Source organism: Schistocerca nitens, chromosome 5 (assembly GCF_023898315.1).
Source record: "Schistocerca nitens isolate TAMUIC-IGC-003100 chromosome 5, iqSchNite1.1, whole genome shotgun sequence".
In the NCBI taxonomy this organism is placed as follows: domain Eukaryota; kingdom Metazoa; phylum Arthropoda; class Insecta; order Orthoptera; family Acrididae; genus Schistocerca; species Schistocerca nitens.
In genome coordinates, this window is record NC_064618.1 from 86,342,677 (window position 1) to 86,352,184 (window position 9,508).

Consider the following 9,508-nt stretch of genomic DNA (forward strand, 5'->3'; position numbering starts at 1 on the left):
ATGTGGTGCTATAGACGCATGCTCAAAATAAAATGTATCGACAAGGTCACAAACGAAGTGGTTCTGGAAAGAGCAGGTGAGAAGAGAAGTTTCTGGAGTTTCATTGTTAAAAGAAGAGTGCAATTTACAGGCCATCTATTAAGACATAAAGGACTCCTGAACACAATCATAGAGGGATAGGTCGAGGGAAAAAGACCAAGAGGAAGACCACGGCTGAGGTACATGGATCAAATCGTGAAAGATGTGGGATGTAACACCTATAAAGAATGAAAAGAAAAGCTGAGAGATGCGCAGAATGGAGACAAGCTGCCATTGTAACTGTTGCAAACCAATCCTTGGATTGACCACTACAGAAGAAGAAGTTCAGTTTTTGCCTCTTATCTTGGAGGAAGACTGTCAGGAGTCGCTTCATGGGTTGGGTCATTGGGTGAGTTTGACTAACTTCTGGGATGCCAAAGACGTCACAAATGGGTATTGATATTTGGGAGCTCCTTTTTCATTTTTGAGCGGGGAAAAAAGGGTGACACTATGCAATAACAATTAATTTTTCTCCTTGCAGTCATATTTATTGATACTGGAAATGTGTACTCGTAGATGAAACTTCGTACCCACCTAGTGGTGTAGGTGGGTCCTGGTGCGTTCTCTGGTGTCCTATGTCAGCAGAAGGATGTCTGTGAATGTCATTATGTCAGGTTTATTCCCCCGGGGTGTTGAACCACTTGCACGGAAGCCAGGCTGTGGCACACTCTGCTGCCACTGTGTGAACACAGCTGGCGCCAGTTCTTTGTGCTGGACAGTGAACGCCGCACCCATTTTGCTATCGCCTGGAGATAATGAGCATGACATTTTTGCTTTTCTGCACTACTTCAAAGGGTTACACTTGGCTATGGAGTTCGGCTAGCGTGAGGCTGTCAGTTGGGGTTTGCTCCAAAAATTTGGTTTACCCAATGAGACAGTGTCGCCCCACCTACTGCATGGCGTTCATTGGCCGACCAATCAAAGTAACACAGTTTCAGCCAAATGACAACCTCGTGATACTAAAATGTGGATCTTGAACTCAAAAAGTGGGTGATTTGTTTTCCTTTTCCCGAATTTTCGTTAAGTTTCCTACAATTCTCATCCGTCACAGGGGAACTCACCTCAGTCGACGATTCCGATGAGGCACTGCTCGTAGGTAGCCCCGACCTCTGCTGAAAAGTAGACTATTGTCTAGTGTAGAGTGTGGAACTCGGTAGGAATCTGCCGGCCGGTGTGGCCGTGCGGTTCTAGGCGCTTCAGTCTGGAACCGCTTGACCGCTACGGTCGCAGGTTCGAATCCTGCCTCGGGCATGGATGTGTGTGATGTCCTTAGGTTAGTTAGGTTTAAGTAGTTCTAAGTTCTAGGGGACTGATGACCACAGATGTTAAGTCCCATAGTGCTCAGAGCCATTTGAACCATTTTTTCAGTAGGAATCTGGTCGGTTAGAGGATGAAAGTCATGTGATCGTGGACAAGTAGTTACTTTTCCAGGAAGTACCATCTGGCACATTCCCTTACTATGTACACGTTACTATGTACAGGTATCATAAGTATGAAACTTTAACATCCTGACTGCTACACGGAGGCGAGTGGAGTTTTACTAAATATTTTCTGCCATGGATTGTGACAAGTCCGGGTCCTGATCCCGACCGACATAGAGGTGCACTTTAATAGTTTAGTTTCTTGAGTTTCCGCATGTTAATATCTAATAGTCACAGTTCTCGCGTTTTCGTTTGCATCGGAAAGTAAACCGATTTTGTGACATATTACAAGTTACTAACCAGAGCCGAATTATTTAGTTGCACCTGAGTGCTTCAGTAGTTAGGTTTTTGAATCTCTGCGTATTAAGATAATTTGTTAGACACAGCACCTGCGTTTTCCTCAGTGTCTACAGTAGAGATGCGAAGCACGTGTCGATAGTCCGTATATCTGCATAGTTTAGTTTCCCACGGTCTTTAGTATGTACAGGGACTGTGATTGTTGTGTGCAGATGCGAGCCGAGTTGGTGCCACTGCCCTCTCAGCTTCAGGCTGTGACGGCTTCGATTACACAGTTTGAGGCTGCGGTGGATGGACACCACTGTTGTGGGCCGGCCATGGGAATCCAACGGACGTCCAGCACGTCCGAGTCCTCCGATCGGTCCTCACCGGTGGCCAGCCCAGTTACTGCTCGCACTGAGGTTGACCCTTCACCTACCGTCGAGTGGAAGGTCGCTCCAGGGCGTAGCAGGCGGCGAAAGACTTCCCAGGCGGCCGTAAATAAGGCCTCCCCTGTTTCTCACAGGTTCCAGGTGCTGTCTGTGGCTGACACTGTCGCCTGTCCTCTTTCAGAGGAAACCTCTCAGTCTGTAAGATCCGGACGATCACGGAGGGTGGGATTATTGGTAGTTGGGAGCTCCAACGTTAGGTGCATTATGTGGCCCTTTAGGACATGGCTGCCAAGAAGGGAAAGAAAACCAATGTGCACTCCGTGTACATACCGGGAGGAGTCATTCCAGAATTGGAACGGGTCCTTCCGGATTCCATGAAGAGCACAGGGTGCAGCCAACTGCAGGTAGGTACCAATGATTTGTGTCACTTTGGATGAGAGGAGATTCTTTCTGGTTTCAAGCGGCTAACAGAACTGGTAAAGGCTGCCAATCTTGCTTGCTAGATGAAAGCAGAGCTGACCATTTGCAGCGCAACTGACAGGACCGATTGCGGACCTCTGGTACAGAGCCGAGTGCAGGGTCTGAATCAGAGGCTCAGACGGTTCTGCGACTGTGTAGGTTGCAGATTCCTGGACTTGTGCCAAAGGGTGGTTGGGTTCCGGGTTCTGCTGAATAGGTCAGGTGTCCACTATACGCAGGAGGCGGCTACACGGGTAGCAGGAACTGTGTGGCGTGGACTAGGCGGTTTTTTAGTTAAGACGGTCTGGGGAAAACACAAGAAGGGCTTCAGTAATAAAGGGTGCAGGCTGAACACAGGAGGAACGTAGATACGGGAACCATCGGTATAACAGTTACAAATTACCGTAGCTGTGTTCCGAAAGAACCAGAGCTACAAGTGCTAATAGGAAGCACTGATGCTCAAAGCGTTATATGCCCTGGCTAAAGCCGGAGATAAGCTCATCCGAAATTTTTGCGAAGAACCCAACGGCATTCCGAAAGGATAGGCTAAACACGATTGGCGGTGGCATGTTTGTTGCTGTTGGTAGTAGTTTATCTTATAGTGAAGAAGATAGTTCCCGTAGGGGCAGAGGTCATTGTTGGCAACCGGAATAAAATACACTCCTGGAAATTGAAATAAGAACACCGTGAATTCATTGTCCCAGGAAGGGGAAACTTTATTGACACATTCCTGGGGTCAGATACATCACATGATCACACTGACAGAACCACAGGCACATAGACACAGGCAACAGAGCATGCACAATGTCGGCACTAGTACAGTGTATATCCACCTTTCGCAGCAATGCAGGCTGCTATTCTCCCATGGAGACGATCGTAGAGATGCTGGATGTAGTCCTGTGGAACGGCTTGCCATGCCATTTCCACCTGGCGCCTCAGTTGGACCAGCGTTCGTGCTGGACGTGCAGACCGCGTGAGACGACGCTTCATCCAGTCCCAAACATGCTCAATGGGGGACAGATCCGGAGATCTTGCTGGCCAGGGTAGTTGACTTACACCTTCTAGAGCACGTTGGGTGGCACGGGATACATGCGGACGTGCATTGTCCTGTTGGAACAGCAAGTTCCCTTGCCGGTCTAGGAATGGTAGAACGATGGGTTCGATGACGGTTTGGATGTACCGTGCACTATTCAGTGTCCCCTCGACGATCACCAGTGGTGTACGGCCAGTGTAGGAGATCGCTCCCCACACCATGATGCCGGGTGTTGGCCCTGTGTGCCTCGGTCGTATGCAGTCCTGATTGTGGCGCTCACCTGCACAGCGCCAAACACGCATACGACCATCATTGGCACCAAGGCAGAAGCGACTCTCATCGCTGAAGACGGCACGTCTCCATTCGTCCCTCCATTCACGCCTGTCGCGACACCACTGGAGGCGGGCTGCACGATGTTGGGACGTGAGCGGAAGACGGCCTAACGGTGTGCGGGACCGTAGCCCAGCTTCATGGAGACGGTTGCGAATGGTCCTCGCCGATACCCCAGGAGCAACAGTGTCCCTAATTTGCTGGGAAGTGGCGGTGCGGTCCCCTACGGCACTGCGTAGGATCCTACGGTCTTGGCGTGCATCCGTGCGTCGCTGCGGTCCGGTCCTAGGTCGACGGGCACGTGCACCACTGGCGACAACATCGATGTACTGTGGAGACCTCACGCCCTACGTGTTGAGCAATTCGGCGGTACGTCCACCCGGCCTCCCGCATGCCCACTATACGCCCTCGCTCAAAGTCCGTCAACTGCACATACGGTTCACGTCCACGCTGTCGCGGCATGCTACCAGTGTTAAAGGCTGCGATGGAGCTCCGTATGCCACGGCAAACTGGCTGACACTGACGGCGGCGGTGCACAAATGCTGCGCAGCTAGCGCCATTCGACGGCCAACACCGCGGTTCCTGGTGTGTCCGCTGTGCCGTGCGTGTGATCATTGCTTGTACAGCCCTCTCGCAGTGTCCGGAGCAAGTATGGTGGGGTTGACACACCGGTGTCAATGTGTTCTTTTTTCCATTTCCAGGAGTGTAATAATTGAATAATTTTACCGACCTCCCAATTCAGATGATACAGTTGCTGAAAGGTTAAAAAAGACTTGAGTTTGATTTCAAACACGTACCCGGTTGTGAAAATACACTTGACCTCTTGGCAACAAATAATCCTTAGTTAATAACGAGCATCAAAACGGATACAAGGAATACTGTATATAGGGTTGTCGGAGCTAAACTGAATATAGTAACTCATAAATCCTCCAAAAATAAACGAAAAAGATACCTGTTAAAAAAAGCAGATAAAAATTCACTTGACGCCTTCCTGAGAGGCAATATCCACTCCTTCCGAATTAATAAGTGTAGACCAGATGTGGCTTGAATTCAAAGAAATAGAATCGGCAGCAATTGAGAGATTTATACCAAATAAATTAACAAACGATGGAGCTGATTGCTCCTTGGTAACTACACAAAACGTGTCACAACACTATTGCAGAAACAACGAAACAAACATGCCAAATTTAAACATGCAAAATCCAAGAGATTGGCGATCTTTTACAGAAGCTCGAAATTTAGCGCGGACTTCAATGCGAGATGCTTATAATAGTTTCCACAACTAAACTTTGTCTTGAAACCTGGGCGAAATTCCAAACAGATTCTGATTGTATGTGAATATGTTGGCGGCAAGAAACCACCAATGCCTTCTCTGCGCGACAGCAGTGGAGATACTATCGAAGACAGTGCTGCCAAAGCAGAGTTACTAAACACAGCCTTCCGAAATGCCTTCACAAAAGAAGATGAAGTAAATATTCCAGAATTCGAATCAAGAACAGCTGCCAACATGAGTAACGTAGAAGTAAATATCCTCGAAGTAGTGAAGCAACTTAAATCACTTAATAAAAGTAAGTCTTCTTGTCCATACTGTATACCAGTTAGGTTCCTTTCAGAGAATGCCGATGCATTAGCTCCATACTTAACAATCATACACAACCGTTCGTCTCGACGAAAGATCGATACCCAAAGACTGGAAAGTTGCACAGGTCACACCAATATTCAAGAAAGGTAGTAGAAGTAATCCACTAAATTACAGGCCCATATCATTAACGTCGATATGCAGCAGGATTTTGGAACATATATTGTGTTCGACCGTTATGAATTATCTCGAAGAAAACGATCTATTGACACACAGTCAGCATGGGTTTAGAAAGCATCGTCCCTGTGAAACACAACTAGCTCTTTATTCACATGAAGTGTTGAGTGCTATTGACAGGGGACTAAGGACTGATTCCATATTTCTGGACTTCCGGAAGGCTTTTGATACTGTACCACACAAGCGGCATGTAGTAAAATTGCGTGCTTATCGTCTCAGTTATGTGACTGGACCTGTGATTTCCTGTCAGAGGGGCCACAGTTCGTGGTAACTGACGGAAAGTCATCGAGTAAAACAGAAGTCATTTCTGGCGTTTCCCAATGTAGTGTTGCTCTTCCTTATCTGTATAAACGATTTGGGAGACAATTTGAGCAGCCGTCTCAGGTTGTTTGCAGATGACTAACAAAGTCATCAGAAGATCAAAATAAATTGCAAAACGATTTAGAAAAGATATCCGAATGATGCGAAAATTGACAGTTGACCCTAAATAACGAAAAGTGTGAGGTGATCCACATGAGTGGTAAAAGGAATCTGTTAGACTTCGGTTACACGATAAATCAGTCAAATGTAAAGACCGTAAATTCAACTAAATAACTAGGAATTACAATTACGAACAACTTAAATTGGAAGGAACACACAAAAAAGTTGTGGGGAAGGCTAACCAAAGATTGCGTTTTATTGGCAGGACACTTAGAAAATGTAACAGATCTACTAAAGAGACTGCCTACATTACGCTTGTCTGTCCTCTTTTAGAATACTGCTGCGCGGTGTGGGATCCTTACCAGACAGCACTAACGGAATACATCGAAGATGCTCAAAGAAGGGCAGCACGTTTTGTATTATCGCGAAATATGGGAGAGAGTGTCACTGAAATGATACAGGATTTGGGCTGGACATCATTAAAACAGAGGCCTTTTTCGTTACGACGGAATCGTCTCACGAAATTCCAAACTCCAACTTTCTCCTCCAAATGCGAAAATATTTTGCTGACACCGACCTACATAGAGAGAGACGATCACCACGATAAAATAAGAGAAGTCAGAGCTCGTACGGAAAAAAATAGGTGTTCGTTCTTACCGTGCGCTTTACGAGATTGGAATAATAGAGAATTGTGAAGATGGTTCGATGAACCCTCTGCCAGGCACTTAAATGTGATTTGCAGAGTACCCCTGTAGATGCAGATGTAGACGTAGATGTAAAGGTAGCGTCCCTGACGTCTACCCCTCTGCCCTCCCTCTCCGGTCGGCGGGTCGCCTATTTATAAGGGGGGTTGCATTCGACACCACCCTTCTGGAACGTTCCATGAAGGCTGTTTTTTTCGTGACCGTCATGAGGCTAAAACGTCACTTCTTGCTGCTAGCACGTGATTTTGCTCGACGTCCTCAGCAAATGTCCCCCTGGTGCTTGTGCCGTCCAAGGGTCAGGCGACTGTGCTTGCTACTAACCTAGCGATGCTCCAGGGTTCGCTCCTTGTTAGCAGAACAAGGTTCGCATAGTGGCTTCCGGCGTGTCAGAGAGATATTTCACAAGCCTCTCCCTCGGCAGCGGTTTCTAAACTTTCTGACAAAATCTGAATACTTCTCACTTATCCATTTTACCATTCTTAGAACTGAATATTTTACTATATACGACAAACAGCTCGAAATTGCCCCCTCCACATTAACTTTTTGAAAGTTTGGAAGCTGGGCAGGAGTAAGGAACATTTACTGATGTATTCAGAGAAGAACGACCAAGGAGTCAGGAGAGAGTTGAGGGCGGAGCGTCAGACAGATGGGAGTTGCCAGACGTCTGGGGCTGTTTGGCACACTTTGTTGATCTCGAGGAAATGTGTTTGATGTCCGTTGTAGCACGATCCACAACCCGAGCAGCTCACTTCTCTTATGTTTCTGATACACATCTTATGTTGCTGATTTAATTCGAATCTGTATTTTGTTTCGATTATCTAATCTGTGACCTACACAGGTAAGGATACATTGGTGCTTCGTATTTCATACTGATAACACCAAATGGGCGTCTTTATGTTGGTGACGCAATGGCAATTAAGAGACCACCGAAACGCCAATGAAGGTATTAAATCGTCATATAGAGTACATTTGCGTGATAGTGAGTATATCTCCAATAATAATGGCACACTGGAGGTTCTCTGTAGACTTAATAATGGCAAATTAATCACTAGTTTTGAGGAAATTGAAATGTATACAGCCTTAAATAAACACCCTGAAAGTGTTGCAAATGAAGAAAGCAACTTAAAAAGTAAAGGATTCCTGGGGAACTTCAGGCGTCTGTTGGATTCATGGTGGATGCCACATTGGCAGCACCGCTTAATTCTGTTTTACTGTAACGAACATTTACCTCAGTAGGTCGTCTACGTCCTGTCTAAATATATTACTGTGTCCCTTCCCCCCACCTCTCCCCTATATCACCCTGATGACTTTAAGCAATACTTACGATATGAATATGAATGACGTTCATAATAATTTATGTAAATACTTTATGGGCATGGCCTAGATATATGCTCTCTCTATGTGTTTGGTGATTTGATACCCTATCTTAAGCTACGAATATGAATGGTTTCCTTGATATTTTATGTAAGGAATTTAGGTCCATGGCCTTATTCTTATTATATTACATCTGTGATTAAATATCATACAGGGTGTATCGGGTTTAAGTAAAGATATTTTTGTGTTTATTACCTTAGTAGGTACACACGTCAGTGTGTTGGTTGTTTTTTGTCTACATTGAACAGTATTCCCTCAAACACATCATATAATTTACTACCCGATTTTTCTGCGTGATCTTAATTGCACCACTAAGTGGACCATGACTGTCAATACACATTAACCATTAGCGTCCGTGTGTCCGCACTCCAGCACCTTATCTGCCCTCCAGAGGAAAGTCGGCATTAATGGCTTGCTTTCAACACGTTCTTGGAGGTATTACCCAGCCTAAAAACATATGACTTGTAATAGCTATAATTATTACTCTGCATATGACGTATATGCTGATGTAATGTTGTTCAGTACACCGTCCTACCGTCCTCGGCCACCAATAGAAAGATCTGCACTTACACCTGTTACATCCTGTATATGTTTCCATTCCCCTCCCCATGTTTCTCCTACCATTCCCTATAACTTCCCAGTTTTTTTTTTTTTTTTTACAACGAAGACGCGGTTAGTGGTTATAATTTTATATGTCAGCCAAATTGCTTCTAAGGACTGGGGCAAAGCCATAGAAGTATTCAATTTTAACTGTGACAGAGATCACTCCTTTCTTACTTCTTTACTTTCCCCTCCTTAACCGGATTTGGTGCACTTTCATATTTTGTAACATGGATGTGCGTTTAGTGTTTTTTAGATGCATGCAATTTCTGTAAGTGCACAGGACAGACGATACAAATGACGTTTTATATGTGTATCACATGTCCTTATTGTACTTAATACAAAGTAGTTAACATCTCTGTTATTAGGTTGAGGAGTTTTACCTTATTTTGCAAAGGGAGCAAGTCGTTGTCGCTGTCCTTACCTACGTTTGATGCGTGCCACCGATGAGACATCCTTTATCCATACAGACCTGTAGCTTAATAAAACATTTGGGTATGCTTTAGGTCAGCTGTTTTATGTCTGTCTGCAAATGGACATACAACAAGAATAAGATTGACACTGGTGCATGAAATGATGGGGTGCATAGTGAATTGTTCTTCAGA